The sequence below is a fragment of the Bombus pyrosoma genome, linkage group LG10 (genome assembly GCF_014825855.1).
Source record: "Bombus pyrosoma isolate SC7728 linkage group LG10, ASM1482585v1, whole genome shotgun sequence".
Classification (NCBI taxonomy): domain Eukaryota; kingdom Metazoa; phylum Arthropoda; class Insecta; order Hymenoptera; family Apidae; genus Bombus; species Bombus pyrosoma.
Window position 1 is genome coordinate 1,139,952 of NC_057779.1, and position 15,938 is coordinate 1,155,889.

General features: G+C 42.8%; 1 protein-coding gene across 4 annotated transcripts in view; it reads right to left on the reverse strand.

The window, feature by feature from the left end:
• The window catches only part of LOC122571301 (beta-1-syntrophin), a 364,855-nt gene that overhangs the window by 99,688 nt on the left and 249,229 nt on the right, over window positions 1–15,938 (reverse strand). The window lies entirely within an intron of this gene.

Here is a 15,938-nt window from a genome sequence, read left to right on the forward strand (position 1 = left end):
TGGATCCACTGTGCGTTGAACATAATCCCATGTTTAAGTGTTTTTTATTAATTTTTATTACACACGTTTATTTCTATTTGTATTTATTCCATTTCACTCGATAGTGCTGAGAGTCTGTAGCTATAGAATTGCATCTAGTTATATACAGCAAGTATTTTGCAGCAAGCTTATCTGTCGATGAGCGCAAAGTTAAAGATTCAAAAAGGTTTAAAAATTCTACTTCTCCTATGCAAAGATAGCTGTTTGAGAGCAAAGGAATGGCAGCGAATAAAAGGCAGATGCATTAAATGGAAGAACACTGTCGTTTCAAGAAATTGTCTCATATCAGACAGACACGTGCGAAGTTAAACATCGAATAGCTGGCGGCTGCCAGAAGCTGTACACAGGCCAAGCTTTCTTTCGTTCGTGGAATACAAAATTAGTGTCGATCTGCCGTTTATTTTGTCTCCTGCTAGTGATTGGTCCCCAAGTAAGCACCAACGACGTTGTCTGAAATCGAGCGACTACACCGAAAGTTCAGCGATTACAACGCTGAGTATATTGCACGTGAATATTACATGAACGCATGCGAGAATATTAGGTTTATAAAATCTGCTTCCGTGAGAAGCAAGTAGAAAGACATGGAGTCTTTCCTTTCTTCCTATCTTTAGATATTTTCTTTCGAGAATTATTTCTTTGAAATCCGTAACATTTAGATATCCACAAGTTTCTTGCTTTATTAAGTCCGTTCGTCTGACGCAGGGATAAAGAGCAACAGAAATGAGACGTTTAGTAAGCAGAAGAACCACGCATAGAAGCAGACAAAGTAAAATATCTTACTTTTAATATCTGGAAACTTTTGGTTATTGTAAATAAAGATATGAAACGAGTTGCGCAATTCTTTAATGTAGCAAGTAGAAGAGCTCAATACCTTGGCAGACAGATACGGTAAAGGGAGAATGACGCCAAAAGGGAAGTAGAAGTGTCCCGGGCATTGTCAGACGAAATGGCCTACATAAGTAGAATAAGTTCGTGCCTCGTCAGACAAAGGAAAGAAGCTTCGCATAGAAATCGACTAACAGGGACGGCGAGTGAATACTCGAGCTATCAGAACGTAATCTACTATGTAAATAGAATTTATCTACGCTTAATTAAACGCCGACTACGAAACTTAAAATTATCGTGGTTGGATAATTAAACAAGTAGAATGGCCACGTAATTGCAGCGACATCAAAACAACTGTAAAAACAATTCAACGTCAAATCGAGCGAATGAAACGGGCTTTTCTAATGGAACGAGTAGATAAGATTCGACTATGGAATTCTGGCTCGTTGAATCCACAAACGGCCCTCTCCCTTCGCTCGTGTACATAAAGTAAAATTTCCACACGCTAGTCTGGCGCACGTCAATCGCGAATCGAATCTGTAATCCACGCTAACATCGCGCATATATTATTCAGTACATTATCGTCGCGGTTTAACGTTCGTGTCGAACCGTGTAATCATTTTACTGCCACTTATTTCTTCATGCAATACATTACACATTCTGTAATTCTCTCACTGATCCTTATCGATATATTTGGTTGTCCGAAAAGTTTCTTTCGTCTTATGAGGAAATAATAGACGCACAACGTTTTTTGTTTTATATCATTTTGTCGAATTACGTACGATCCATTTTGTTCTGTTGAGATAAACACCGCGGCATTTCACAGACTTGGTTTCACGTTTGTATGAAGGTACACTGTCGTAAAAAACACGATTGCGAAAGAAAGACACTTTCCGGACAACCTAATTCTAGCGAAGGGTTGTGTTGGATGGGTTTAAACTTAAGGTTTGATTACATTTTTTAGCTCATTTTCGCAGATAAACTAACAGATTTGCGAATATTAGATCTCCCTAGACGACTGAAAGCTTCTCTTTTTATACCACAGGAGGATACAAAGTTTATTCACAATGAGCTTCCGCCAAGATTCTGAAATATATCAGAACGCATCCGTCGTTACGCTGTCATCTCATAAACGATGCTATAACAGTAGCATCTTTTCAGACTTTTTCTCCATCTGGTATACGTAACTTCGCTTAATAAAATGTAAAAATTCTTTTCTTTCCACGAACAACGATCTTCCTTTAAGTACACGCGTAACCTAGCACTACTGTAGGATTTTTTATTTATTGAGAAACATTAGAAATTAGGGTTTCCAGTGATTTCTACCCTATATGCTAATTTTATTGATCGACAGGTCTATTTACAATGGATTAAACAGGAAACGATGGTTATTTAACGTAAACTAAATACAGTAATGTGCTGTAACTAAAACAACTAAATAGTTAATTCACAACTCTCGACACCACGGTTCCAACGCTATCTTTCACGCTGACCACCCTCCTCGACAACGCTGACAACACTCTGACTTCTCAACTCACGACTGCCTGTTAATTCGTCTTTCTCCCTTAAGCATCCCTCTGTCTTTTCTCATAGTCCCACCACGTACATGTTCCGCAACCGTCTGCGGCCATGATCACGTAGGTCTTTTTTTCGCGTAACTGTTTGACTGAAAGACCGACGACCCATTGATGGGCCGCTCGGTCCATTGAAGTTTCCAGACCTGTCGACATTTAGGTTTTCTCGCAATATTGTTTATGGTTCATCCGATATTTCTTAGGCAATCTGTCCACTATACTACATTACTATCTGTTAAAGTATAGAGAGGACTTTGGAGAGGTATTACAAATAACTCTATTCTAACATTCGCGTAAATTTGCTCGTCGAAGACCTATGGCGCGAGATTTTACACTGCACTTCTCTCTTTTTTCTCAACGGAGTCCTAGGCCACCATACAACGCTCAGATACAGAGAATACATACTTGTGTGTGTTTTCTCTCTACGTTCCCTCGCTCTCGCACGTACAATACAAATGTAGCATATATTCAACGCTATCAAACCACGTAATTCTCTCAAAGTTGGAGGATTTTTTAAGATCCTCTGCGTGTCTTATCTTTGTTCTTATCAAACAATTCGAAGAGGAGATCGTACAACAACGTGACGCAAGACACGTCGTCTCCAAGATGAAACCAGCCCGTACTTTGTGATGAACGCGGGAAACGCAACCGCGTTTCTCCATGCTGTTCTTAATTGAACGAACAAGGCAAGATAGATCGTGCTCCGAGAGTCACGACACGAGGACGATACCGTTTCGTCGTTTCTGATTCGATGAATAGAGGTTGGAAATTGAGAGATGGAGAAGAGAGAGAGAGAGGAGGTGGGGTAAGACCGGTCGAAAAACAATTGAGCGGAACGACAGAAGTTAGATTGCGACAAGCGACGTTGACGTTACGGAAATTGAGGGCGTGCGTGCGTGCTCGCAAAGAAGGAGTGAGCTCGAGAGCCGAATAATCGACGTGTATTTCACGTATTCGGGGTAAAAGCCGAGATGTCTGCGTGGAACGAAAACAGCTGCTTCTTCTTTGTTTCCGACTCGATGATCGTCCGAAGGAAATGAAAATACGAGATGGCTGTTTTTCAAAAGCCGATGAAATGGGAACTTTTTATCCGCTGTAGGTTGACGATGAACGTTGGCGATGGCTTAGAATTCGTGGAGAACTTAGGAATCGAAAGTTTGAAGAGTTCGATGGAATTCTTGATTGAAGGATGGTCAACTTCGTAAAGAATGAAACTCCTTCGATATTTCTGCCTGCATATCCAGCAAGCGAACCCTGGAACCCTCATAAAACTCGAGCTATCAGAAATTTTTCTGGAATTCCTGCACCGGATAAATATGGGTAGCGGATCGGCCATCTCTTATCACTCTGCGAACGAACTTTCGTCTCTCGTTATCTCGATCGACCGTTTCCACGAGCTTTTTTAACAATTCCGGCTAGGCGTTTTTCAACAGACCATCCCTTGCCATTACAATCGGAACGCACCACTTTTGAAGGCTCGACGGATCGAGAAATTCCTCCACTAATTTGCGTCCCTCGTGCAAATTTTCACGGTCTCTATTCTTCACTATGAACTGATCGAACGACCATTATAGCTTCTATAGCGATAAAAAAATATGTAGCGGTAAGACTATCAATTTTTAGAATCATCGTGATCATTTTCCCTGCGAACTACGAACGTAGAAGATTAATAAATTATAAGAACTTAATGGAATAAAGATACAGGACCCTCGAAAGAGGAGAAGCTTCAGGAATACTTGGAAGAACTTCAGTTTGCCGAGCAAGTCCGTCTGTTTCAAAGAAAATTTATCGGGTTCGGTCAGATGGACGGATTCATTCAGAAAGAAGGCGCGTTTCATCGGTCAATTACATCGATTCTGACCGAACGACGAAGGGTCGAAAGGAAGTTATGTAAGGACCAGAGGAGAGGGGATAAAAGCGGAAACGGAATTAATATCCCTGGCAAGTTTCCCGGATTCAATTACAAAGTGTTATCGTTAAAGGAATTATATTACATTAAATGGGTGAGACTTTTCCTTACAATAATAGATCGTCGTTTTTCCAACGGTGGCGAAAAACCGCTCGGTGAACATTTCAGGAGTCTAATCTCGAGCTTTATTTCAACGATCGTCGTCTCCGCAAACCTCGTTTAGTTAATCCCGACGGCGCCGTTCCGTAAAACTCGCCTTTGCCAGCAGGCAATAGCGTAAAATTAATTACTCTGTCCTCGACGTCGACGACGTCGTCTTCATCGTTATCCCTTGCCCCATCAAAGATTTCGAGAGATCTCACCTTCAACGATCTGCTTCGAAACGTCGATAAAACCTTATTGTCTTATTAAGTTCGATTAATTGGAAGATCCGTGACTCGACTTTAATAAAATCGATAGCTTCTCTGGACTGTCGATGATTTCGCGTCAGCGTCGTTCCAACATGAAGAGGTAACGATAAAGAAAAGCAAAAGGTGGTAAAAGAGGAACAGATGTTATTCTGCATTCGTGTTGTAATACAGATTATAACAGTTGCAAAGCTGTGAACTATCAAGTGGCAAAGTTTAACTTGCACCTTAACAGCGATTTTTCTCTTCAAGTAATTCTTTGCACTTGAATGTGCAGAATTTGCAATGTCATAGTGGCGATATTTAAGATTCGTCTTCGATATCAGACGTCGCCATGGTGGAGGTGTTTAAAATTTCTTTTCAATCTCAGATGGCATTTATTAATTTGCTTCGATTAGTTGGTAGTACCAAAATTAGATGAATTTAAATGGCCTAAGAATTATCGGATGAAACATAAACAATATTGCCAGAAGGCCTAAGTGCCGTTAGGCCAAAACGGCCTGAAAGTTTTACCGGGTGGTCTTTACCTGGCAGTTTTTACCGGGTGATCGTTACCTGGCAGTTGTCACCTGAAGAGTCCAGTTGTGAGGATTCAAAAGTTGAGTTGCCGAGTTGTTATGAGTTGTAAACTATTAGTTGTGAGTTGTGAATTAACTATTTACTTATCTTAGTTATAGCACGTTATTGCATTTACACAAAGGATATAACCTAACAAACACGAAGATGGTACCCCGCTGTGGGTAGCCACCCACACGATAATCAAACAGCTAAAAAATTTCACCAAATGTCCAAATTGGACAAATTGTGAATGTAAATTATTAAATAAAAAAAAATTATTGCATTTAGTTCACGTTAAATAACCATCACTTCCTGTTTAATCCATTGTTAATAGATCTATCGATCAATAAAATTCACATATAGGATAGAAATCATTGGAAAGCCTAATTTCTAATATTTCTAAATAAATAAAAAGATCCTATAATATTTAATGTATGCGAACTCTTTATCTAAAATTTCTTGGTACACGCTGTAATACGTTTGTATTTTAAAAACTATTTAGACGAATTCTCTTTCTGCTTGAATTTGAAAAAATACGCGCAAATTGCTTTTCCGTTTTTTTCTTTTCTTTTTTTTTTCTAAACGGAATTAAAAGATACATAGCGTCTCATCGAACGAATAATAGGTTTTCAACAGGAGGGTGTGCTTCCTTTGTGCGAGATCGATCGTCGTTAGAATAAAGTTGGAATAAAAAGGCTCTCGGAGTCATGTCGACGGGTTTCCGCGAAAGGATTACGTGATCCCGGAGGCGTGTGTTTGGATAACCGGGCCGATTAGATCGCTGTTAGAACGCGTCGCCGGTATTGAAACTGTCGGCGGAACCGCGACGGCCGTTATCGGACCTCGAAAGTCGCGCGATCGTTCGCCGGAATTGCTCGCATAAATTCTGTTCCGCCTGTGTTTGCTCTGGCCAAGATCGCCGCTATATTTTCCCCCGGCGACGTGGATATCGCCAACGATCTGACGCGCCGAGTGGAATTACTCTATGACGGATACGGAGAATTTCGGTGTTACATTTGAAAAATAGAAAGACAGAATAGAGGAAAATATGAATTACGCTGATATCCGAAGATCGCGAAGAAATTCAGCATAGCTGTGAAAAATAAAATGTTTGCAGTGCGTTAAATAACACGATGGTGGTTGTTATTTCGAAAAAGTGGTACTCGTTTCGAAATAACAACAATACAAATGCATTTCAACAGGATTTCTTTGTTTGTAACTTTGGTACGTACACAGGATAGGCGATATATATTGTGTTGGCAACTAAGTGATGCGGATTTTGACATTGCGACTTAATGACAAAATCCGCAATCACTTAATTGCCAACCCAATAATTGACTAATTTCAAAGTGTCGCCATTCTCAAACGATGCATCATCTTTTGTTCCGCTTTAGAAATTGCTTTATGGATGCATGACGAAATCAAGCGTTACACAGTTCAAGAGCGAGTAAAAATTGTTCAAACATTTTATCGATGTAATTATGAAAATAATTCGATGACGGTGATCTCACGCAAGTTACGTCGCCGGTATCATTTGATCATCTAAATCGTCTCATTAAACTGCGCCATACTTCTTTTCGATTTTTCTTAGACGCAAAGTGTATAACAATAAAGGAAACACGATCAAGCTATTCGAGAAGCGACTTACCTTCCGAAACGTGCGCAGATGTAATGAAAAATGCGATTGAGAGGGCTCGCCTTTGTACGATGTCTGCAGGCGGACGTCTTTCAGATATTATATTTCATGCATAATTTCCAAGTATTAATAAATGATTTGTATTAAAATAACTGTCGTCTTTTATTTTGCCTACAAGCTATTTCCAATGAAAATGAGTCAGTTATATGTTGTCCACATACATACACATTTTTTAATAGAACCAAACCCTATTTAAACACTTGTCGTAATGTGAGACAAGTTCCTCTGTGTATCTTCGACATACACTTCCGCCATGAGTTCATATAACCATCTCTTCACGCCGTCTTTTTAATCATCAAAAATGCGAAACGTTATCCATCCAAAAATTCCTCCAACTTTGCAAAGAAATTATAATCTGGCTCGTTTGATGCGTCCATCTCTCGTAACGAACTGAATGTGCAAGGAATTCGGAGAGATATTTTTTGAGATCTATAACTTATCGAAACGCTTACGATCGCATATATTAGGTTGTCCGGAAAGTATCTTTCTTTCGCAAACGTGTTTTTTTACAACAATTCACCTTCATACAAACGTGAAATGTCGCGGTGTTTATCTCAACAGAACAAAATGGATCGTTCGTAATTCGACAAAATAATATAAAACAAAAAACGTTGTGCGTCTATTATTTCCTCATAAAAGGAAAGAAACTTTTCGGATAACCTAATAGTCTCTCTAAGTGTATTGAATTGCCGCACCCATCGTCTTACGAATGATTCAACCACAAGTTATTATCGTAAGTGGCTGTCATTCGATGATGAATTCCTTTCAAAACAAACGTCCTGAGCATTGAAAAAGCGTAGCAGTGCGACAAATCGCATTTCGTCACTCGCGGAATTTTCAATTTTGAACGTACGCAGCTACGACGATATTGGTTATGCAAACAGGAAATTTGGTATCATCTACGTGAACATATGAATGAAGCGAAGTGACTTTCTACGAGCACATTTCATCGTTTTACGAGGTTTCTACACGTATTACATTCTGGACGATCCTCGTATTTCGTGTTTCGTATATTGTACGTAAGTATATAGATGATTCGACAATGTGTTTCATGAATAAACACAGAGGCTACGTTTCGATCGGCGCAGCTTTGATCCGAATGCAAAAGTTCTCATTAAAATCTCACGGTATCGCCACACTTTTCTCGGTGGCTACGCCCGAACTATAAATAATTAATGCGTCTTTTCTTCGTCGGTGAGCGGGCAACGATGAGGTTCAGCCAACAGGACCAAGTTTCCAAAGAGAGTGAGAAGAAGGCGGAGAAACGTAAGTAACCGAAGGATGGGGGTAACCCGCCTCGTGGACTTACGATAAAACGCGAGTAAGCGGCAAGTGAACAAGAAGCGTAGAGCCGCGTATTAGCGTGACGCTTATTTGCAAGGTTTGTGCGATAAAAAGGGGATGAAATAGAGTAAAAAAAAAGTAGATGCGAAAGCGAGTGGGCTAGGAGGGAAAGAGACACAGTGAAAAAAAAAGGAGAAACGAGTAAACGAGGACGGACAAATACGGTGGATGGTCGAAAAGCTACAGGCTGAGGGGGTTGAAGCGACGTGTGGAATTAGAGTAGGGGATAGAGAGACGAGCCAATGCCCAGAATTAGGGTGAGAAAGGGGATGGACGATCGAGTGGGGAGGCAGGTGAAAGCGGGACACGAACAAAGCTGAACGAAGAGGCTGGTATCGTCGAAATGGGACAGAGACAAAGAAGGGGTTGGAACAGAGAGTACGGCAGCGGACGGGGTGGGATGGAAAACAGCAAAAATTTGCATCACAATCGCGGATAGAAATAATTACGCGAGAAACGCGCGCGCGAAAGGGATGGAGGAATACGGACGCGGATGCAAATGCAGACGGTCAGGTGGTGGTGGAACAGGAGGGTTTGCGGCGGAGAGGGGAAGGCTGGAAGCACAACGGAAACACGGCTAGAAATGCAGATACGAGAATACGCCGGAGGTTCGTCGAGGCAACGAAAAAAAAAAAAGAACGAAGCTGGCTATGGCGTGAAAAGAGAGGAAAAAGTTGAAACGAGAAAGGGTGGGGGGTGGAAGAAACGGAGTGGATCTGGAGGAGGAGAGAGAAAGGTCCTGTGTCTTTGCTCTGTTTACACGGGGCAAGCGAAAGAAAAAGCGGGAAAGAACGGGATTCGAAACGTGCAGCCGGAAGTAGACACCGTCTCCGCCCCCTGGACGCCCCTGTTTCACGCAACTGCTGGATAAATAACTGCAGGACCGAACAAAAGAATAGAAAGCACGGGAATAGCGTGATATACTGCGCATCTAGCGTTCGCTACTGTGAAAACAGTGAAACCTTCGTCTGCGAGGGTGAAAAAATGTAACGTGATTTTGCGAGTGGTGCGAGTAGACGGGTATATGTGTACACACCTTGTTTTCTTGCAAGCTATAAATCGCGCTTTTAAGTAACATGTGTAAACGTTTAGAAAAGCTTCAAGCCGGCTATATCATCTATTCCTACTACTTGATATTCTTTCGTATAGATCAGACATATTTTTGAATTAAAGGAAGTATAGTTTCAGGGAGTAAGTGTAGCATCGTTCCAAGCGGAAATACAAAAGGCGCAAACACGAATGACTCAACAAAAACTACATTCCTATAACGTGACTTTTTTCTCGAGTGCAATGGTACAGCGACGCTTCCTTTTTTCGCTCGTTAGTCTAGTTATAAAACTGTAAGTACTTTGTCTTCCCTTTTTTCCGTTCGAAGCTGTTCTCTCCGGCGGGCAAGTAGAAGAGGTAAATGCCTGAACGGACACCGATTAAAAACTCTTCCGTGAGGATTATTCCGAAAAAGAAATCGGGGGTAGCCATCACGCAATGAGGATTGGAACGAATCTCTGAAAGACGGGAAAAAATCTATTTCCCCCGAATGAAAAATCTCTTCGCTAGTGGAACGTTTTTTTCCAGCGTTAGGAGAAAGAAACGGCAGGAAAAGGAAGGAAATCCAAATAGGTTTTTTCCTTGGCGGAACCACGGAAGTTTTCTCAGTTGGGAGACGTTCGTATCGGCTCGAAAACAACCCAGATCGGACACGCTTCGGCAGACACAGAGTATCGACGTTTGTCTGCTTGGAGAACGCGGTTGGCTTTCAAGACCGTTTTCCAACGGAACGGTATTTTGTCTAACGGAAAATGTGCGGTCTGCGAAAATATTCTACTGCGTTCCCTTCTCTCGATACGAAAACGTACGTCGTTCAATGGCGTATTTTTTGTCATAGCAATGGTCGCACGATGGAAAAATGCGAGTTAACAAACGATAATCTGTACGTCGAAAAGTAGTTAAAACTAGAAAGCGAGGATAAATAAATTATTCGAGAAAACGAATCGCTTTAATCCGAAATCAAAAGCTCTCGATAACCATAGTCGCGCCATCGATACACTTTCGACCAGTGTTCACACGACTGGCCTTTTCAACGCCGCCGATTATATAAAGCTCCGAAAAATCCATTATAAAATTATCGAACGCGCTCAACCATCGACGCATAAAAATCATTTTTATTCCACGGTGAAGCACAACAACCGCACTAGGCCGAAAGAGGGGAAAAAAAGGAAAGGAAAAAAAAAAACACACAATCGCTCACACAACGAAGGTGAAAAGCCAGGATTCGATTGGTCGGTCTCGCAGGAATTTTCCGTTCGATTTACCGTTTACAGAGGAATAATAGATGCAAGATTACAGCATGGTCCATTCGACGGACAAAGAGGCGAACGTATACGGAAATGGGAGAGGAAAAGAGAGAGGGAAAGAGAGAGAGAGAGATACGAAGGCAGAAAGAGGGATGAGGGGCCGACAGGTCAGCGACGAGGTTCGCAGACACACGCTCGATACTAGAAACGATAGCATCTCGCATCGATCGGCCTGCTCGCAGAGTCAATGATCCACCGCGCGCGCTGATATCTGCTTTCGAGCGTTATCGGGCGCGTTCTGTTGGCGGGTCGTTTGAATTTTCGCACGAACGGATATCGGAACGAACATATCGGAACACCGTGCACGGAGGTGAATATGGTATGACAAACCGATGTGCGGAATGGCCGCCCCCGTGCGAACACACACGTCCATCCACATATCTGTCTATCGCGTTTTCGTGCTCTTCTCCCTCTCGCCCACACTATATAGAGGCGAATGCACCCATCCTCCCTCACCCCTTTTTCACCCCTTTCGTTTCTCTGCGTACCCTCGCCGCTCACCGTACTTCTATTTCTCTCTCTTTGTACTTTCCTCTGTCATTTTTCTTTCCCCTTTCTTGTTCCTTTTTCAAAGGGCTTTCGTTGTGGAGTTGATGGTCGAGGCATTCGGTTGCTTCTTTTTCGAGGGATTTTGTCCGACGAGTTGTACTTCTTTGATGGCCGTTTTCTTTCACAAGGATGTCTCTATGGTCTCGATCGGCGGAATTTACACAACATCTCCGCATTTGTGTTAGTTTTTCCCCAAGCTCGTTATCTAATATTTAATCGGTCGATACTTCATCAGATTTTCATTCCTGTATCCCGAAAGTTGCTTTGTCCCCCCGACGAACGGGTTAGTCCCAGATGTTTATTGCATCCGGGTTCGAAAAGTTTCCCGCCTGAAAACGATTCGATCCTGGCAGGTTGGATTTCATGTGAAATTTTTTCCAAGCCGATATGCGAACACCAGGCACGGGGGAGGGGCGAAGCCGTTGTCCAGTTTGGATCCTCGAAACTTCGCAGTTAGCAAACTGAGAAATATCCTGGGGATGGAAAAAAGCCGGTGTGCGGTTGTCTCGCTCGGGAATTCGTTATGATGCACTTCGGATGAATTCGTTTTCCCTCCCTCGTTCGACCTCCTGCCGTCTCTCCGTCCCTCGATCCACTCTCTGCTAGTCGGCGGACCCTGAACGAAAATATCTAACCAAAAGCAGAGAGCGCCTGCCTGGCTATGGAATCAATTTACGGCCGGCCGAAAGTCAATTTTCGAGTTGTTTCGAAATTCGTTGAAAGCTCTTGAAACATGGAACTGACAGAGGCCCGCGGACACGATACCCAGAGCTGGAAACGATACGTTACCCTTTCCACCCTTCTACCCTCGACCGTCATCGAACGTTCAGCATCGTTCGATGGAATTTTCACGGCCGACATTTATTCCACCCCTGTGCACCGATTCCCGTGTTTTTCTGCTTTACAACAGTTGCACATTTTCCGGGTTTGCAGCATAATGCCAAGAAAACCTAATCTTCGATTTTCTATCGTTCGATATCGGTTAATGCGGACTTCGTTCGTATCTGTTTCAAACTCCGAGTGTCATATTTCTATTACTTAATCGAATTTCTTCCTAAGTTTTTGACATAGTCGTATTAAGAGTTCTCGATGATTGGAATTTCGTTTACCGTAGATGTGCACCAAAAATACAACGTCGTTCGATAAAATTTGTATGGACAATTGCACTTTTTAGATTGCTAAGGTTTCTAACTTCCTTTTGGAAGAAATGGAAGAAAATCTGGTCTTCGTGCAGCAACTGAGTGACGAAGTTACGGAAAATGTGAGAATTCCTAGTAACCTGCGACCGTCGTGTCCACGTGCACAGACAGATAAAATACGAGGGTCACCGCTGACCTCTAGGTCTCCATTAGCGCACGACGCTAGACGGTGCACACATGAATGTGCAATGTTCTACCATCCCACTTATTATAATTTGATTAAAACGGTCGCCAAGCCATCTTGGTGGTGCGCGTTTCACGCGAAAACTACCGCCGCGGTCACGTCCGGTCGGATTTTAATAAGATTTCTCTTTCGCTGTTAATCGGCCGCGATAGCAACAGCGAATGGCCCTAAGTGCATTCTCGATACATTCCGTCGAACACAGTGGCACAACGTGAGTCTCGGTTACAGAGAAATTCGGCCTGCTTTTCTTTTTCTTCCCAGATTTCTTATCTCATCTTATTTGTCTTTTCTTTCGAAAAAGTAATCTACGTTAATTGAGCTAGATATATTTCCCAACAAAATAGTTGAATTATTTATTATTTCCTATGTAGGAAAAGAACAGAGAGTTCTATAAGAGCCACTATAATTCTCAACTCCTACGTAACTAATATTAAAAATGAAGAAATAAAACATCCGATGTAATTTCATTTTGTTTTATAAAGCTTTTTCTATAAACCTACCGATTAATATCCAAGTTAAGTAAACGAGGATTGCAAAGGTGTAATAAAGACGTATCCTTTTCAACCAAAAGTTCTATTACAATTGTCGGGGAAAATATTAAAATAGAAATGAGCAAAATATGGAAGCAAATCCAGAAATATTCGCTCGTTCCAGATCAAAGACACTTCGATCATTCTCGACAAAAATTCCACCGCCACAATTTCCCTCTTAAAACATGGTCGCAAATATACGTTTCACCGTTGGTCACACACACACACACGACTAAAATTAAAATCAACCCAGTTTCCGCGCAAATATTTTCAATTCATAATCTGCAGGCAGATCGGTGGCGCAGTGGACCAACTCGAAAATAGAATCGCCTATAGGAGAAGAGAGTGTTAGTTGGTCAAAAAAGGATAGCTGGGTAAATAAGCCTCCGGAATTCTGATAGTGGCACTTGGCGCACGATTAAACGCCGCCGAAACACGTGTCCGGGGCTTTGAAGCGTAACACGCGACCGCGTAACGAGTGTGTTCGCAAAATATTTGATATCGCGAGCGTCCCGAAAAAATCCAGGCTCGTTCTCTCGTTTCCAGGGTAAACGCCACGGATTTGTCTGTCCCCGAGCGTCCATATCTTGCTGAAGCTTCTTTCAACGAACGAGCGGCAGGAAACCTATCCTCTTTGGCTGCTGCCAAACGTGAAGCTTGCCAAAGAAGAAGGACGAGGCTCTTTTAGAGGTCTTTTAGAGATTGGCAAAGGTTTCTGGTAGTTGCGGCTATTTTTTGGTAGAAATCCTTAACAGAATAGAAGTTTCGAGATTGTAGAGTTTGTATATTTTCCCCGAGGGAAGGAATTCTTTCCTAGCAAAATTCATCTAATGGAAAATCATGTAATTGTAACGTATTACAGAGTAAACTGAGGAAATAGATTATCTTTAAAACTTTTTTATCTTCTTTCCTATCTGAAACGATAAGTTCCGTATCCGTTAACTCTTTTATATAGTTCACCATTTTGTTGATAAATCGTCGATCTGTCGCGAAAACACGTTCATTTTCCAGACGACTACGTGTTTAGCAAACACAAACCACTCAAAAGCTTCCCATTGTCGAAAAGTTGCGAAAACTCGCCAGAGACGAACCTCCGCTCAAATTACCTCGGGCGCCAGCCGAGCGTGCGACCAGACACCGAGCGCAACTCCACCCTGTCGATCTGCATGTCAAACCGAGTGGCCGTACATGGCTCAATAAGAAGAGAACTCGCGACAAAGTCGCGTCGAAGCGGTGTCAGAAAGGGTGGCGTTTGCGCGCGACCACTAATGACGCACCGTGTCGACGTCGACGTTTTGTTTACCAGGTAAACTCGGTCTGCACGTCGGTGATTTCGCTCCCTATCCAGGGCCCAGCTCCGTGATGGAAAGACGTCCGGCAACTTTTAACAAGGTTCACAGACTAAATCGACATGCAGCTGAAAGACGATCGATCTCTCGAGACCCAGGGTGGAAGGAGCGAGCAAAGTTCAAGAGGATGGGCGTATAGAGATAGAGAGAGAGGGAGGGAGAGGCTAGAGCAAAGGAGGTACCTTCGGATGTCGAGTTGAGAAGCTCACGAGCGACTCGATGGGCGACGTGGGCTTGTAGACGCGCGTGTTACGCTATCGATTACGCGTTATAGATTAGTTACATCTTCCGGTGGGACGCGAGCGACGTTGGTTAATAGGATCGCATGAATAGTGAACGATGCGGCGTTTGAGAGACCTTTGGCGTGGTTAATCAGTTTCGTGTTAGTGTACAAGATCTGCTATGTTCCCCCAGAGTTACATGGTTTCGGGGACGTTGCCTCGAACGAGGAGATAGACTTCCTATTTTTATTTGAATTTCTCACTAGAATCCCGCATTACGAATTTCACTTGTACGTCGAGCTATGCAGGATACAACGATAGACAAGAAAGCTCTGCCACTGTGAACGTGTATTCCACCGGGAGCTCGCATTTGTTCAGTCCAAAATCATGGTTGCAACTGCGGCAAGCTTCTAGCAGGAATGATCCTGCATGATCCTGGCTAGGCCAATCCATTCCAGTGGAAACACAGGGATACACGGTCGTACAGAGCTGTCACAAATTATCCAAATGGAACAGAAATCGGTAAAAGGCGGCAGTGGCAAACTGGAGAAGGAGAGAACAGTCGTCTACTGGAGGGCGGTGAATCTACGTAGCCGTTGGAAGCTTAAGAAGAAGCGGAGCTCCATAAGGCGATCCTGATAGCAGCCACTAAACCTTTCTCCCACCCGCCCTCGCGGCGGCGCAACAATGCCTCGTATTACTTTCAGCTCGCACTAAAGCATCTTTTCAGCGACGCCGGTGGGAGGGATTATAACGAACCATTACCCTCGAACACGATCCCACAACAGACGTGACGATAAACGCTATCTATTATAACCCCCGAGCACAATTTCCCCAGGCAAACAATGACGGAAATGGACCCGGCTGCCTGTTCGTCGGCGAGCGCCCTTTATACGCATCGCGTTTACCACATTCTTGGAACTCTGTCTCGTCGATAGAGCGACCAACTTCTCAAAATCATGCTCGAGATCGACAGGAATACAAGTACGATTTACTATTCAATTTTCTTAATGTATGGCAGTGGTACGCCTACAAGCTTGGAAATTGATAGTTGCAAGTAATTTCGAGTATCTATCCATTAAGGATGGATGAAACGCGTATATCTGATGTATTTGTTTGTTTTGCCGGCAACTCTACGAAATCAATTTCCAAGGCTAAAAGCATAACAACGACCAAGTTTCTACTGTATATCTACTGCAT